Below are 16,725 nucleotides of genomic sequence, written 5' to 3' on the forward strand. Positions count from 1 at the left end.
ACATCCTTCCACAGTGGGGACATTGGGTTCCAGGCAGGAGTTGATCACAGTGTGGATTTGCCAAGCATCCCTTCCTCTTAGCATGTTTCTCCCTTGCGCCCTGAGTTGGAGCGCCTTCAAAGCCCATGACACCTTTGGTAAAGGCTGTTCTCCAACTGGAGCGCATGCAGGCCCGTTTTCCCCAACTGTTGGTATTTATACTACATTTTTAAAGATTTGCCTTGAGAGAAGAAGGAGAGTTTGGATTTGATATCCCGCTTTATCACTACCCGAAGGAGTCTCAAAGCGGCTAACATTCTCCTTTCCCTTCCTCCCCCACAACAAACACTCTGTGAGGTGAGTGAGGCTGAGAGGCTTCAGAGAAGTATGACTGGCCCAAGGTCACCCAGCAGCTGCATGTGGAGGAGCGGAGACACGAACCCGGTTTCCCAGATTATGAGTCTACCGCTCTTTACCACTACACCAACCTGGCTCAAAGGAGTCTCAAAGCGGCTCACAATTTCCTTTCCCTTCCTCCCCCACAACAAACACTCTGTGGGGTGAGTGAGGCTGAGAGACTTCAGAGAAGTGTGACTAGCCCAAGGTCACCCAGCATGTGGAGGAGAGGGGAATTGAACCTGGTTCACCAGATTACAAGTCTACCACTCTTAACCACTACACCACATTGGCTCTTTTGTTGAACCTCTTTTGTTGACCAGCAGCATTACGCTTTCCATTTTTAAGTGGGCATATACAGGGCAAGACGACCTTGACATGAAGGGAAAGAAAGCAGACCACTCCGTTGCAGCTTCTCCCTTTCCCTGGGCATTTTTCTCTGGCATTCCATGAACCCCCGTGGAGTCAGGATGGATACTGAGAGATGCTTCCCAGATCACTTGACTCTCATCTCTTCCTGGGAGTTGCTGGGATCTGTGTGTGTGTGTTGCTGCCCCCTGTGGCAAGTCGCTGAACTTCAGGCTGCAGCTTTTCAGCAAGCTGTATAGGGCAGGGGTCAGCAAATTTTTTCAGGAGGGAGCCGGTCCACTGTCCCTCAGACCTTGTGGGGGGCCGGACCCACCCTCTCCTGAAAGGACCCCCCTCTCCCAAAAGGACCTGCCAAGGCTGCCACTTATGCCACAGCTGCTGACGCCACCTCGTCTTCTGCAGCATTGTCTCCCAGCTGCCACCGCTTCCTCCTGCTCGGCTCTTGGCCATACATGGCTGCCTCAGTGGGAAGGAAGGGACGTCGCCCAGAGGCGTCCATGGCTTCAGATTGGCTGCAGGAGCTTCCTGCAGCCAATCTGAAGCCATGCCAGCATCGTTGCCCACCTAGAAGCATCCATGGATTCGGATTGGCTGCTGGAGCTTCCTGCAGCCAATCTGAAGCCATGCCAGCGTGGCGGAAGTCAGTCCCCGCACAGCAAGGCCTCTGCACCATGCCAGTTTAGCGCAGGGACTGACAGAGCGGGCCGCAGGGTCCGCAGGCCGGATTTACGAGCCCGGTGAGCCGCATCTGGGTCATAGTTTGCCGACCCCTGGTATAGAGTTTAGTATTGGACTGTGGTCACGTGACGTCCACACTAAAAGCAGCTACAGTGGTACCTCTGGTTGTGAATGGGAAGCCCGTTCGCCACATGAAAAGAACGCAACCCGCAGCGGCGTGTCTGTGCACATGCGGGTTGCGATTCACAGCTTCTGCGCATGCGCGTGATGTCATTTTGCATGTCTGCGCATGCGTGAGCGGCGAAACCCGGAAGTAACCCTTTCCGGTACTTCCGGGTTGCCACGGGACGGAACCTTAAAGAACGTAACATGAAGCGGACGTAACATGAGGTATGACTGCATTATACCACTTGAACAGTCATGGCTTCCCCCTTGCAAAGAATCATGGGAACTGTGGTTAAGGGTGCTCTGCGAGGATTCTCCTCTCAGCACCTTTAGCAAACTACACTTCCCAGGATTCTTCCATTTTTCCCTCCCCACACTTCCTACCCTATAGCTGTGACCCAGGATTGGCCACAGTATGGGAGCTGCTTGCCCAGGCATTTCCCATCATGGGGAAGGGCAAGAGCTCTATGATAGAGCACCTGTGTTGCGCGCATAACAACATAATAAAAGCTTGCTGAGTCGGGTCAATGGCCCATCACCTGTGAGAAACCAGAAAGCAGGCTCTGAGCATGAGGGTCCTCCCCACTCCTGCAGTTTCCTGCCACTGGTATTCAGAAGCATTGCTTCTTCTAACTGTGGAGGCAGGACAAAGTTGCCATGCCTAAAGGTAAAGGTAAAGGGACCCCTGACCATTAGGTCCAGTCGTGACCAACTCTGGGGTTGCGGTGCTCATCTCGCTTTATTGGCCGAGGGAGCCGGTGTTTGTCTGCAGACTAAGCCACTTCTGGCGAACCAGAGCAGTGCACGGAAACATCGTTTACTATTCCGCCAGAGCGGTACCTATTTATCTACTTGCACTTTGACATGCTTTCGAACTGCTAGGTTGGCAGGAGCAGGGACCGAGCAATGGGAGCTCACCCCATCGTGGGGATTCGAACTGCTGACCTTCTGATTGGCAAAGCCTTAGGCTCTGTGGTTTACACCATAGCGCCACCCCCGTCCCTCGCCATGCCTAGTAGCCATCAATAGCCTTCTCCTCCATGAACCGGTCCAGCCCCCTTCTTATATTCTTACATTCCCACATGAACAGACATGTGCACCAGGCAGTGTGCAACTCACAAATCCTGCTCAGGCAGAGGAGTTTCAGCTGCCGAGCGGTGCTCAGCCCTTCCAGCGCTATGGAAGAGGAGTAGAGGAGGCTTCGATCTTCTTTTGCACGGCAAGTTTGACATGCACAAGGCCGTTGGGAGATAGCCACACAAAGCCACCCAAGAAACAAATGGCTGATATAAATCCTGGCTCTCGATGGGGGTAATGGCCGCAGAGATGGTGCCACGTTGCTGAGAAGGACAGAAATGGGCAGTAAAGAAAATGCACAGCCATCTGAGCGGCGTGATCTTGTGCGATACGGTATGGGAATGAAACTGCGACGGAGCTGACGTGTGGCAGGTGGGAGGCTGCAGGAAGCGGGAGATAGCTGTCTCCATGGGCTCAGCAGGGGCCCACGTTAACATTAATAACTCGTTTGTTAAAGAGAAGGGGCCGGATCATCACGGTGCAGCAAACTGCTTCTTTATGGCGTCGCTGCCAATTTGTTCCATGCGGCCCATTTTCTCTTTCTCCTCATTCCACCCCCACCCCCTCAAACGGAAACAAAAGGACAACAGAAGCACCTGAGTTGCTGGAGGGCAGAACTGTGAATCAGGAGCTCTGCTGGGACTGAAAGTAAAGCCTTGGCTTAATGGAACGAGCTGCTTCCTTATTATATGTAATAATTGAACCCTGTCTCCTAGAAGAGAACCAGCAGGAGCTGCAACAAAGTGTTGCAGCATGAACTGCCTCTGTTCACTGTCACTGGCCTTCTCTGTCAGACATGCCCTCAACAGGCAAGCAGCCTTCTATGGCTGCTGAACATCCTCAGGCCCCAGTGGGTTGCTTTGGACTTGTTGCCTCTTCTTCCAAAGCTTATTGTTTCTAGAGTTGTTTCGTTTATTTGTTTGTTTCAGTATTCCTGCAAACACTGGAATTGCCTCAACTTGCCTCTTGGCTATTTTGTCATGGGCACAGTGTCTAGAACATTTAGGACCAAGGAAAAACTATTCAGGCTCCCTTGTTGTTTTCTTCCAACTGCCAAGAAGTGTAATGTTGCTACTTTTACTAGTACAGTGGTACCTTGTTGTTGAACTTAATCCATTCCGGGAGTCCGTTCAACTCCTGGAATGGTTCAACAACCAAGGCGCGGCTTCCGATTGGCTGCTGGAGCTTCCTGCACTCAATCAGAAGCCGTGTAAGCCATTTTGGACGTTCGGCTTCTGAAAAATGTTTGCAAACGGGAACACTCACTTCCAGGTTTGCGGCGTTCAGGAGCTGAATTGTTCAGGAGCAAAGCCGTTCAACAGCCAAGGTACCACTGTACTGGGATTTATTTTTGCATGCTGTTGCATTTGCTATTAGGGACGCGGGTGGCCCGGAGGGTTAAATCACAGAGCCTAGGGCTTGCCGATCAGAAGGTCAGCGGTTCAAATCCCCGCCATGGGGTGAGCTCCCTTTGCTCGGTCCCTGCTCCTGCCAACCTAGCAGTTCGAAAGCACGTCAAAGTGCAAGTAGATAAATAGGTACCGCTCTGGCAGGAAGGTAAACAGTGTTTCCGTGCACTGCTCTGGTTCGCCAGAAGCGGCTTAGTCATGCTGGTCACATGAACCGGAAGCTGTACGCCGGCTCCCTCGGCCAGTAAAGCGAGATGAGCGCCGCAACCCCAGAGTTGGCCACGACTGGACCTAATGGTCAGGGGTCCCTTTACCCTTTACATTTGCTATTAGGTAACAATCAGTGCTATTTTTCTAGAAAAAGAGGTGCCCGAACTCACCATGAATGCCTCCCTTGTTCTCTTATAATGGCAATGGCACCCACCTGAAAGGAGCCGAGTTCTGGTGAGTTCTGGCTGGGGGGAAAAGCCCTGGTAGCAATTATAATATTATTTCTTATTGCTGTTGATACAAAATTGTTCTTGTGATTACTGATTTTTGCGATGTATTGCTGTTCCCATTGTTGTGAACTGCTTTGAGCAAAGTGGGAAGGCCCCTACGAAGCAGGGATGTTGACCTATTGACCCGCTTCTGCTCCTCCCTCTTCAATTCTTGCCTGGTCCTGGAGTCCAGTGGCGCAGAGAGGAGGAGGTGTAGAAGCGCTTGACTCTGCACCAGCTTGACCCATCTCTCCCTCTTCCTGCACCTGTACTTCACTCTCCACTCTTGCAGCTTCTCCTGCCTCTGACTCTCGTCTCCTGGCTGTTACAGGTTCCCCCAGATCACTGATCCCTCCTTCCAAATCCGTCTCCAGCCCTCTTCACCTGGTGCCCACTCATCTGTGGGATGTGATCCATGAGAGGCAGTCAAGTACAACATTCCTTGTAATGCTAGAAAAGACATGCGAGGGGATGTTTGGTCCAGCCAGTTGAAAACTTCCTGTTCCTCCTGGCCAGAGCATCCTTCCTTTTGCATGTGATAGAAGGTGGGCGTGATCTAACCTGTCCAGGTAACAAAAGGATGAGTCACGCAGCACACCTCTCTCTTTTTGATTTCCTTCTTCATTTGACCAGCTTTTAGCTAGGACTGCTCTGCTAGCTCCCAGCTAGCAGAAACACTGGGATTATTCCCCCATATGGGGTAGATCCACATGTTTATATTTGTAACTAAGTCTGCCTTCAGGAATCCAACTGTGAACTGATGTGAGTAAACTTCTTTTATCTACTTTGAATAAGATTGTTGCCTCCTTATTTCAAGAGGGATTCAATGGAATTTACCAGGGACGTACAATTCAATGAGACAGATTGAATTGTATAACAGTGAGAGACTCACACGAGCCTGCAACCAGCTGTCTGCTGTGCATGTAAAAAGGGGAATGTAACTCTGCTAAGTAAAGGAACTTTCTAGCGCAAGTTAGGAAGGATATTAATAAACAGTATATCCTCTCCTGCCATCCTGAACATTCCCACATCATAAGTATCTGGCCCCCTATCCTCTGTGTCCAACCTGACACCAACTACCTTAGAGACTCCACTCTGGATCTGTGTAGCGTTTACTCCCAAAGATGTCCCACAAGGCTGCTGGTATGGATTGCTCCCCAGCGTTTACTCTCAAAGCCTTTATCACAAATGAATATAGCCACAAGGCATGGATTCTTCTTCTTCTTCATAATTCTATTTCTATACTGCTTCATATTTTAAAGAACAAATCTCAAAGCCAATTAAAACATATTAAAAAATCAAAGATAACTATCCAGAATAAAACTCATTCAAGCTTCAAGGAAAATATTTTCAGATCCTCATCTAAGTGACATTTTGAGTTTTCCTTCTCCTAGATAGGCCACCTTCCCAGGTGGACGAGCACCATCTGCCCCTTGCTTTCCTCTACAGCTCATGCAGAAACCATATTCTTGAGCATTGGACCCACTATTCGTCTCACCTGCTCAACCACTGAAGCCTGTCTTTCCACCTGGGCTATTCAATGTTTCTTTTCATAGAGGAGGGTGGGTTTGGAGGAGTGTTTTCTGGATAAAGTCACAGGCTTAAGGGAAAACACTTCGAAACCTTTTCAGGTCTTTCCCAGGACATCGGCTCTCCAAAGGGCCTTCTTTGCCTTCTCGCAAATCAACGCTTTCAGTTGCTCTCTTTGGAGAGCCGCGCACAACCTTGAGTTCCAAGCTGCAATGATGATGTTGTCTACGTCACTCCAATCACTGTTGAGGCAACAGAATGCCTGTCGGCAAGGTGAGAGAGAGAGAGAGAGAGAGAGAGAGAGAGAGAGAGAGAGAGAGGCACCTCACCCTTTACTTGCCAAACCCGGTCTTTTTGAACTGCAGGTACGCACCACCCCAGGTGGAAGATGCATTAGAGCAGAGAACAGGGAGGGGTGTGTGTGTCTTGCAGGAACATATCCTGGCATTTGCCACCAGGAAAGAGAGAAAGAGAATATCACAAAGGGATTTCTCAGGGGGTGGGGAATCAGATTGCCCCCTTAGATGGAGGGACGACCCATTGGTGGGGTTCCTGAGCCAGAAGTGGGGTGGGATTGCAGGGAAAGGGCCTGGAGCTTGAACATCATTGAGGGAAGGGTCAATGATGTATATGCAGGGGTGTCTATCAGTTCACTTGCAAGGGGAAAGTATGCAATGGATCTGGGCTGCTTCATCACTGGGCAGGAGGCCACACAGCGGGGAAGGTTATAGGAGAAGTGGCCTAGCAACATGGGACACACACACACACACACACATGTCCCAGGACAGCAGCAGTCATTATAACATATAGCAAACACCTTCAGTTTAGGAAGGATCTGGCAGGAAAGACCCAGGAGACTTGAGACCCCTGAGCAGGCAAGACTGAGCTAGCCGGACCCAGAGTCTAACCTGGTCCTAGGCAAATTCTTCTGAGGTCCCTGACCATCAGACACCGACAGCCTCTTAGCATTTCCCAGATACCCTGAACCCTACACTCCACCATCCTCCAGGTCTTCAGCTTCTGTTTTAACTCCCCAGTTCCAGGGGCATGGTTAGAAGGTTTGTCCCCTCCTTCCATGTCAGCCCCCAAATCTTCTGCTCCTTCCCATCCCTTTCGTTTTTTGCCCCTTTGCTTGCATGGCAGCTGGGTTCTCTGCAAAGCACACATCCCACCACCTGACACCTCGATTTGCCCAGAGAGTGCCATGCGTATAAATCAGTTTATGCAAATGACATGCAAATTTATGTCCTGAGTCCTTGAAGCACCTAGCAATGCCCCTGCCATGGGTAGCCACAACCTAGACTGAGCCAACGCACACCATGCATTGAAAGCATATGGAAAGCTCAAGAACCCCTTGGGACTGAGGTTTACCCCTCATAGAGCCAGTGTTCCCAGCACCCTTAAAAATCTAAGGTCCCAGGATTCTACATTTATAACATAATTTGTTAATTGCATTGTATTTACATAGAGCAAAGGGAAGCTTAGAGCAATTAGATATATTTTAATTTAGGTAATCTATAGGGGAAGAAATGGAGGCAGTGAGAGATTTTACTTTCTTGGGCTCCATGATCACTGCAGATGGTGACAGCTGCCATGAAATTAAAAGACGCCTGCTTCTTGGGAGAAAAGCAATGACAAACTTAGACAGCATCTTAAAAAGCAGAGACATCACCTTGCCAACAAAGGTCCGTATAGTTAAAAGTATGGTTTTCCCAGTAGTGATGTATGGAAGTGAGAGCTGGACCATAAAGAAGGCTGATCGCCAAAGAATTGATGCTTTTGAATTCCTGGTGCTGGAGGAGACTCTTGAGAGTCCCATGGACTGCAAGAAGATCAAACCTATCCATTCTTAAGGAAATCAGCCCTGAGTGCTCACTGGAAGGACAGATCCTGAAGCTGAGGCTCCAAGACTTTGGCCACCTCATGAGAAGAGAAGACTCCCTGGAAAAGACCCTGATGTTGGGAAAGATGGAGGGCACAAGGAGAAGGGGACGACAGAGGACGAGATAGTTGGACTGTGTTCTCGAATCTACCAGCATGAGTTTGACCAAACTGCGGGAGGCAGCAGAAGACAGGAGTGACTGGCGTGCTCTGGTCCAGGGGGTCACAAAGAGTCAGACACTACTAAATGACTAAACAACAACAACCACATGTAATAGGCTTATGTTAGAAAATGAATATGGATTTCAAATTTGATGTTTGTAAAAAATTTTGGTTTTGAAATATTTTTTTTAAAAAAGGTCCCAGGATTCTTTGGGACAAAATCATGTGCTTTGAATGCATGGTGCATAGGCAGCCTTAGTCTACTGTGGGCAGGTCCACACTAAAGAACATCAGGTGCCCATTTCATGCACATTCCTCCTGCCAAGAATCACGGGAACTGTAATTTCCCCCTACAACTCCCAGCAAACTCAACAAACTACAGTTCCCAGGATTCTTTGGGCAGAGACCAAGTGTTTTCAATGTGTGGTGGGTGTGCTTGAAATGTATGGCATGGATCCACCCAGGGTCATGCGAGGACAGAGCAAGCCTCTCAGCTCACACTCAGTTACCCCCATTCAGTGGCGTAGCGTGGGTTGTCAGCACCCGGGGCAAGGCAAATAATTTGCGCCCCCTAACCCATGGATTTGCGCCCCTAACCCATGGATTTGCGCCCCCTAACCCATGGATTTGCGCCCCCTAACCCGTGGATTTGCGTCCCCTAACCCCCAGATGTTGCGCCCGGTGCGGCCGGCCCCCCTGCACCCCCCACGCTACGCCACTGCCCCCATTGACCTGACATTTTCAAATCCACTTATTAGGAGCACCGATTCTTACTTGCAGGCACAAAAGCAGCCTTCGGCTCCCGAGCTGATCGCTGCTTTGGTAATTCCCTTTGCTTTTATTGAGGCTGCATTTCCCCCCCAGTACAGCACACTGTGGGATGTGAGGCGCTTCTGTGTACAGCAAACACATTCTCTCTAATTCCAGAGAAAGAGAGTCGACGCCGGCTCATTTGGCGTTGTCAGGAAAATTCGATACATCTGCCGGGTGCGCGGAACGCTGTCTAACCAAAGCAAAAAACCAGCAGAGTCAACAACCCTGGAAAAAATAAAATGGTCCCAATAGCTTTCATTCCAAGGTTTGTTCCTGGAAATGCCACTCAACAATGGGCCTGCAGCTGGGGTCTATTGTGGATATATATACATATGGTGGGGCGCGGGTGGCGCTGTTGGTTAAACCACAGAGCCTAGGACTTGCTGATCAGAAGGTCGGCGGTTCGAATCCCCGCGATGGGGAGAGCTCCCGTTGCTCAGTCTCTGCTCCTGCCAACCTAGCAGTTCGAAAGCACGTCAAAGTGTAAGTAGATAAATAGGTACCGCTCTGGCGGGAAGATAAACACGTTTCCGTGCGCTGCTCTGGTTTGCCAGAAGCGGCTTAGTCAAGCTGACCACATGACCTGGAAGCTGTACGCCGGCTCCCTCAGCCAGTAAAGCGAGATGAGCGCCGCAACCCCAGAGTCGGCCACGGCTGGACCTAATGGTCAGGGGTCCCCTTTACCTTTATATATATGGTATATTCTCTCCTAGAATATGGAGGAGATGGAGAAGGGGACAACTCTCCTGCACAATATGGTATTCAAGGCCATTTGGTATTCAATATGGTATTCAAGGCCATCCGTCCAGTGCAAGCTGCCATTCCCTTTGAGTTGCTCAGGGAGTGCTGATGGCCGTCCTGGCAGGGGCAGAGCAAAATGGTCACTCTCATGGCAGCCCAATCGTGATCTCCTCTTGCTGGTGGCTTGGATAGAAGTGGGGCCAATAGATAGATAGATAGATAGATAGATAGATAGATAGATAGGTAGATAGGTAGATAGATAATTTATTACGGTCAAAGACCAGCTCGCATAACACAATAAGAACAGCGCTCATAAAGATAAAATATACAATCAGAGCAGATTGCAGCAATAGCTCATGAGTTAAAATTGAGATATATACCCATACAACTGAGATTTGGGCTACCATAAAAATTGACCCTGAGGCACCCCAAAGAGCGACGTCAGCATTTCCCTAGTAAGCTATTGTGGGGCCAGGATCTAGGAGCCCCTAGCCCTATGGCTGAGGACAGCTTAAGACCACATTCGTGCCATACATTTCATGTGCTATGGACCCCACTTTAAACAGCCATGGCTCCCCCACCTCCCCCAAAAAAGAATCATGGGAGCTGTAGTTTGTGAAGGGGGCTGAGAGTTGTTGTCAATTCCCTTCCCAGAGCTACAATTTCCAAAGTGATTTAACAATGCATTTTTCTTCACAGGGAACTCTGGCAATTTTCGATTTGGAACAGAGACCTCCTAACAGCTCTCAGCTGTTAAGGCACAGCTCCCAGAATTTTTCAAGGGAAGCCATAGCGGTTTAAAACAGTATCATGGTGCTTTGAATATATGGAGTTAGTGGGGCTTAGAGGTGGGAGAAGAATTTGGTTTTGTTCTCCTTCTCTAACATGACCTCCAGGACCACCTCTTCCTATATCAGCGGTTCTCAACCTGTGGGTCCCCAGCTGTTGTGGACTACAACTCCCATCTTCCCCGACCACTGGTCATGCTGGTTAGGAATGATGGAAGTTGTAGTCCAACAACATCTGGGGACCCACAGGTTGAGAAACACTGTCCTATATGAACCAACCCAGAGCCTGTGATCATTTTCTGAGGCCCATCTTCAGCTGTCTCCTCCATGAGATGTCTAGAGGGTAGTAACAAAAGTATGGGCCTTTTCTGTGGTGGCCCCCCATTTATGGAATGTTCTCCCCAGGGAGGCTCACCTGGTGCCTTCACCACATATCTTTAGGCACCAGGTGGAAACGGTCCTCTTTTCCCAGGGCTTTGGCTGATTAAACAATCGGTGGCCTTTTAAACTGTTTGTGTATGGGGCGGGAGGGAGTCGTTGTTTTGTTTGTCATATGTTGTATATTTTCGTGTTTTTATATTGTAGACTGCCCTGTGATCCTTGGTGAGGCGATAGCCTGGGTGATGGGCCATTAAGGGGAACAAAGGAAAGGAACTCTGTGCAAGATGGATAGTTAGAAAGGTGATGTGAAAGAGCTGGAAATTTTGTGAACTAGAAGAAAAGCAGCAAGCTGGGGAGAGAGAGGCAGGACAATGCTTGATTTCTGGTTGAATCCAAGGCTGTGGCTATGGAAGAAACAAGACCTTTTTGGGGTGCTAAGGCTGTGTACATAGGTGTGCACAGTGGCGTAGCATGGGTTGTCAGCACCCGGGGCAAGGCAAGTAATTTGCGCCCCCTAACCCGTGGATTTGCACCCCCTAACCCGTGGATTTGCGCACCCTAACCCCCAGATGTTGCGCCCGGTGCGGCCGGCCCCCCTGCACCCCCCACGCTACGCCACTGGGTGTGCATGGGATGCGGGTGGTGCTGTGGTCTAAACCACTGAACCTCTTGGGCTTGCCGATCAGAAGGTCGGCGGTTCGAATCCCTGCAATGGAGTGAGCTCCCATTGCTTTGTCCCAGCTCCTGTCAACCTAGCAGTTCGAAAGCACGCCACTGCAAGTAGATAAATAGGTACTGCTCCGACGGAAAGGTAAATGGTGTTTCCAAGTGCTCTGGTTTCTGTCATGGTGTCCCATTGCACCAGAAGCAGCTTAGTCATGCTGGCCACAAGACCTGGAAAGCTGTCTGTGGACAAATGCCGGCTCCCTTGGCCTGAAAGCGAGATGAGTGTCGCAACCCCATAGTCGCCTTTGACTGGACTTAACCATCCAGGGGTCCTTTACTTTTACCCTTGTTATGTCTCCTCCTGCCCAGGGTTTCCCCCCCACACAAGCAATCGGAAACTGCGCCTGCAGGCAAACAACCTCTCCCTTGCCCTTTTCATGTCTCTTCTGGTAATGGGAGACCAGGCGGGGAGGGGAGCTTGTCGCAGCAGGAGGGGGAAACCCCTGTGACTTTTTATCTTTTACATAGGTGTAAATAAGCCATATGTCATAGAGACTCCACTGTCCCTCATTTCAAGGGAACTGAACTCTGCGTAAGTGCCTGGAATATCGCATCGCTCTGAGACTGGGGTAATGTGCAACAGAAATATGTGAAAATAACTCAGGGAGAGAGAAAATGCGTAAAGAAATTATATATCAGGCGGAAATGTGTGTGTTAAAATGCATCTGCTCTTGAGGAGAACATACAAAGATGCATTGTATGAGAACTTGCTTGCAAAACTGCATTTTTTTAAAAAAAAGTGTGTGTTTAGGAACGTACAGTAAAATGCTGATTTCTTTTAAAAATTGCAAGCTGATGTGGAAATTTCAATTCAGATTGGAAAAGTGAAAAAAGGAGTAGCAGCTGAAACCACCCAAAGGATGTAAAGTTGCCTGGGGAGGGGATCAGCAAAGTTGACAGAGGAGGCAGATATTTTGCTTTCGGGGGCAGACAAAGGAGGAAGTGAAAAAGAAGCTCAATCGATTTTAATCTTTGGGTCCCTGTGACCTGCTATTGTCAAGGTATCTGCCAGGTAAGAACCTCACTCACTAGTCAGGTAGGGAAATCTCATTGGGATGCAATTAAATGGCTCTTTATCCAATTGCATTGATGGAGTAGAAACAGAGGTTTTTGCAATCAGCTGTCAAGTGGTCTGCAGTTAAAATCCTGACCAGGGATGACAGCGGCAAACTCTTAAAAGCCTCTAAGGTTTCCTTTTATCGACTGGAATTTTTCATTTCACATTATATTATCTTCCACACTAACTGGCTACAATCAGCACACTAAGGGGGCTGAACGTGAGCATGGGGGATGTGTGTGTGTGTGTGGTTGTATGAATCCTAGAACTGTAGAGTTGGAAGGGACCGCGAGGGTCATCTAGTCCAACCCCCTGCAATGCTGGAATGTTTTGCCCAGCATGGGACTCGAACCCACAACCCGGAGATTAAGAGTCTCATGTACAGTGGTACCTTGGGTTACAGATGCTTCAGGTTACAGACACTTCAGGTTACAGACTCCTCTAACCCAGAAATAGTACCTCGGGTTAAGAACTTTGCTTCAGCTGCCAAAAATGACAGATAGACTAAGAGAAAAAGACAACAGAGACTTTGAAAAAGATTAGGAACCACTGATATTATATTTGCAGAAACAAAGAAAGTCAATAGACTTGATGGCAGGATTTAAACAACCATTCACATTATCAGCATTAGAAAATGTTTAGAAGATAGTGAAATATGATGGTGTATTTACCGTATTTTTTGCACCATAACACTCACTTTTTTCCTCCTAGAAAGTAAGGGGAAATATCTGTGCGTGTTATGGAGCGAATGCCTGCGGGTGGCAGGGGTGATCTGCTGCAGTCGTGAGCAGAGGATCCATGGTTCCCCTTCCTTCCCTCCTCCGTGGTTACAAAGCATGGATCCACATGGATCCTCAGGATTTTTGCATTGGGCTACTCCAAACTCACTGTCAGATCACATGTCTGTGGCCACAGCATGAACCACAAAAATCATATATCCACTATTTCGTTTAGAATATTTTTTTTTCTTGTTTTCCTCCTCTAAAAACTACGTGCGTGTTATGGTCTGGTGCGTGTTATAGAGCGAAAAATACGGTACTTTTATTTTTTGTTTTTAGGCTTGGTGTTATGTAATTAATAACTTTTTCTGTTAAGAGATAGCAAAGTGGGTGAAAATAGAAACAAACCAGAAGGGGAAGTTGGGGGAAGCCTTGGAGGGGAGGGAGGAATATATAGTAAATGTTAAGAAATTGAGATGTATGTAATGAATGAAAAAGAAAAATGAATAATTTTTTTAAACTTTTTTTAAAAAAAAGAACTTTGCTTCAGGATGAGAACAAAAATCACGTGGCGACGGCGTGGTGGCAGCAGGAGGCCCCATTAGCTAAAGTGGTACCTCAGGTTAAGAACAGTTTCAGGTTAAGAACGGACCTCCAGAACGAATTAAGTTCTTAACCCGAGGTACCACTGTACTACCAACTGAGCCATACACTTTTGAATGTCTGTGATGGACAGCAAAAAGACCCATTGCTCACCCCAAGTGGAATTCTCTCAGGGACTCTTGTGCCAGCCCCTGCAACTCAACTGACTGGAGGGTTAGAAAATCCCAGTGAAGAGAATTACTACCTTTTTCCAGAAGGCAGCACGCCCTCCCCTCCCAGTCCCATGGTGCTGGGCCTTGTGATTTATCATGGCACCTTCGGAGATCGCAGGCTAGAAAAATAATTGCAGCACAGGCAGGGATAAATTATGCAAAGCAATGAGTTATTTGGAAGCTATGCAAATGGGCATGCACACCTCATTGATCTATCGTTCTTCATGCAGATGTTTCGCCGTAGAGACATTTTAATAAATAAATCAAAGCCGCGTTGCCTTGGTCTTCTTGGCTGGAATGGCAGAGAGAGAAGAGGCCCCTACAGGATGAGGCCCGGCTGGTTGGCTGGCTGCCAGAACTGGCTCCAGTCCTTCCCAGAAGGAACCCTAGACTTGCCAACCAATTAAACAATTTTTAATTGACAAGTCATTTGCCTGTGAACCAATTAATCGATCGATCAATTCATTTTAAATAAATGTTGTATGCTGTCCAAACGTCTGTCCTTTTCTGAGGCAGCTTCTGAGGTACTCTCTGAGATTGGAGGAAAACCAAGCCATCTTCTACTCCTTTTTTTCAGTTCATATTACTGCTAAAACACATTAGGATAAAAATGCCTTGAAACAGGTGGTGATGTAGCCCAGGGGTCAGCAAACTTTTTCAGCAGGGGGCCAGTTCACTGTCCCTCAGACCATGGAGGGGGTGGCGGACTATATTTTGAAGAAGAAAAAATGAACGAATTCCTATGCCCCACAAATGACCCAGAGATGCATTTTAAATAAAAGCACACATTCTACTCATGTAAAAACACACTGATTCCCAGACCGTCCAAGGGCCAGATTTAGAAGGCGATTGGGCCGGATCCGGCCCCCAGGCCTTAGTTTGCCTCCCCATGATTTACTGTAGCCAGTCAACTGACCCTGGACCCCTTGAATTGGAATTAATAGCAACTAGATGCAAATACACCCCCTTTTGGGGGAAGGTGGTGGAGAGAGTTGTGAGGGGCAGCTAGAAGAATGCTCAGATGATGTGCGATTATTTAGAGCTATTCCAATCCAAGTTCATGTCTTAGTCAGCCTGGTGGATGACCTTTCCAGGCAGCAAGAGGAGGCGAGTGCAACCTTGCTATGACTTCTGCCTCTCTTTGCATCTTTCAGTACCACTGGCCATGGTTTTCTCCCGCTTGGACTACTGCACTCTGCGTGGGGCTACCTTTGAAGGCGATTGGGAAAACTACAACTAATCCAGAATGCGGCACCTAGACTGGTGACTGGCTGCCGGGACCATATAACACCTCAAAGATCTACATTGGCTCCTGGTGATTTTCCGAATGCAATTAAAGTGTTGGTGCTGACCTTTAAAGCCCTAAACAGCATCAGTCCTGAATACCTGAAGGAGCATCTCCACCCTCATCATTCAGCCTGGACAGTGAGGTCCAGGTTGACAGAATAAACCTGCTGTTCTTGCAACACACACCCTCCATCCTCAGCACTGTGAAGACCTTGGTGGGGGCTGAGTCTGAATTTGGGGAAGGGCTTCTTTAATTGGCTTTTGGGGCTCCCCTTTTTTGCCTACTACACACAGTTCCATTGGCTTTGGGGGGAGTGGTCCTGGCTCAGTTATGTTCTTTATTGATTGGCATTTACTGTATGCAAACATAGATTTAAATGTATGCAAATATAAAATTTTGGACTCGGGTGGCGTTGTGGTTTAAACCACAGAGCCTAGGGCTTGCCGATCAGAAGGTCGGTGGTTCGAATTCCCATGATGGGGTGAGCTCCCGTTGTTTGGTCCCTGCTCCTGCCCACCTAGCAGTTCAAAAGCACGTCAAAGTGCAAGTAGATAAATAGGTACCACTCCGGCGGGAAGGTAAACGGCGTTTCCATGCGCTGCCCTGGTTCACCAGAAGCGGCTTAGTCATGCTGGCCACATGACCCGGAAGCTGTAGCTGACTCCCTCAGCCAATAAAGCGAGATGAGCGACACAACCTCAGAGTCGTCCACGACTGGACTTAACTGTCAGGGGTCCTTTGCCTTTAAATATAAAATTTACTGTATGTAAATGTGCGTATATTGATGATGTAAAAGACAAATGCTGCCTGGAGTATCATTGCGTGATGATCACTTTCCAACCACTTTCTATTGCTGCCCAACTCGATTTCTTAGTGTGGGTATTATTTAACAAAATTTATATACCACTTAGAATCGTAGAGTTTGAAGGGACCCCGTGTGGGAATGTTGAGGGTGGCAGGGGAGGATATATTGACTATTAATATCCTTCCTAACTTGCGCTAGCAAGTTTCTTCACTTAGCAGAGTGCATTCTCTAGGCAGCAGAAAACTGGTTGCAGACTCGTGTGAGCCTCTTAAGACAATAAGCAATTCAATCTGACTTGCCCAGATTGAGATGTGTTCTATTATTCCTGGTAAGACCCCTCCTAAAAGAATAAAGACACAACAGTCTTATTCATAAGTGTCAGGGGTTTAGGAGCAGAAGCACGGGCAAGGGAGGAAACAGAGAGCGAAGGGGAGGAGGCAGAAGAAAAGATGAGTGACGACGACGAC

At 48.3% G+C, this 16,725-nt stretch overlaps 1 protein-coding gene across 1 annotated transcript in view; it reads left to right on the forward strand.

The window, feature by feature from the left end:
• The window catches only part of PSMG3 (proteasome assembly chaperone 3), a 340,750-nt gene that overhangs the window by 224,146 nt on the left and 99,879 nt on the right, over positions 1 to 16,725 (forward strand). The gene's annotated exons all lie outside the window — the stretch shown is intronic.

The sequence above is a fragment of the Podarcis liolepis genome (genome assembly GCF_965112155.1).
Source record: "Podarcis liolepis genome assembly, chromosome: 14".
Lineage (NCBI taxonomy): Eukaryota > Metazoa > Chordata > Lepidosauria > Squamata > Lacertidae > Podarcis > Podarcis liolepis.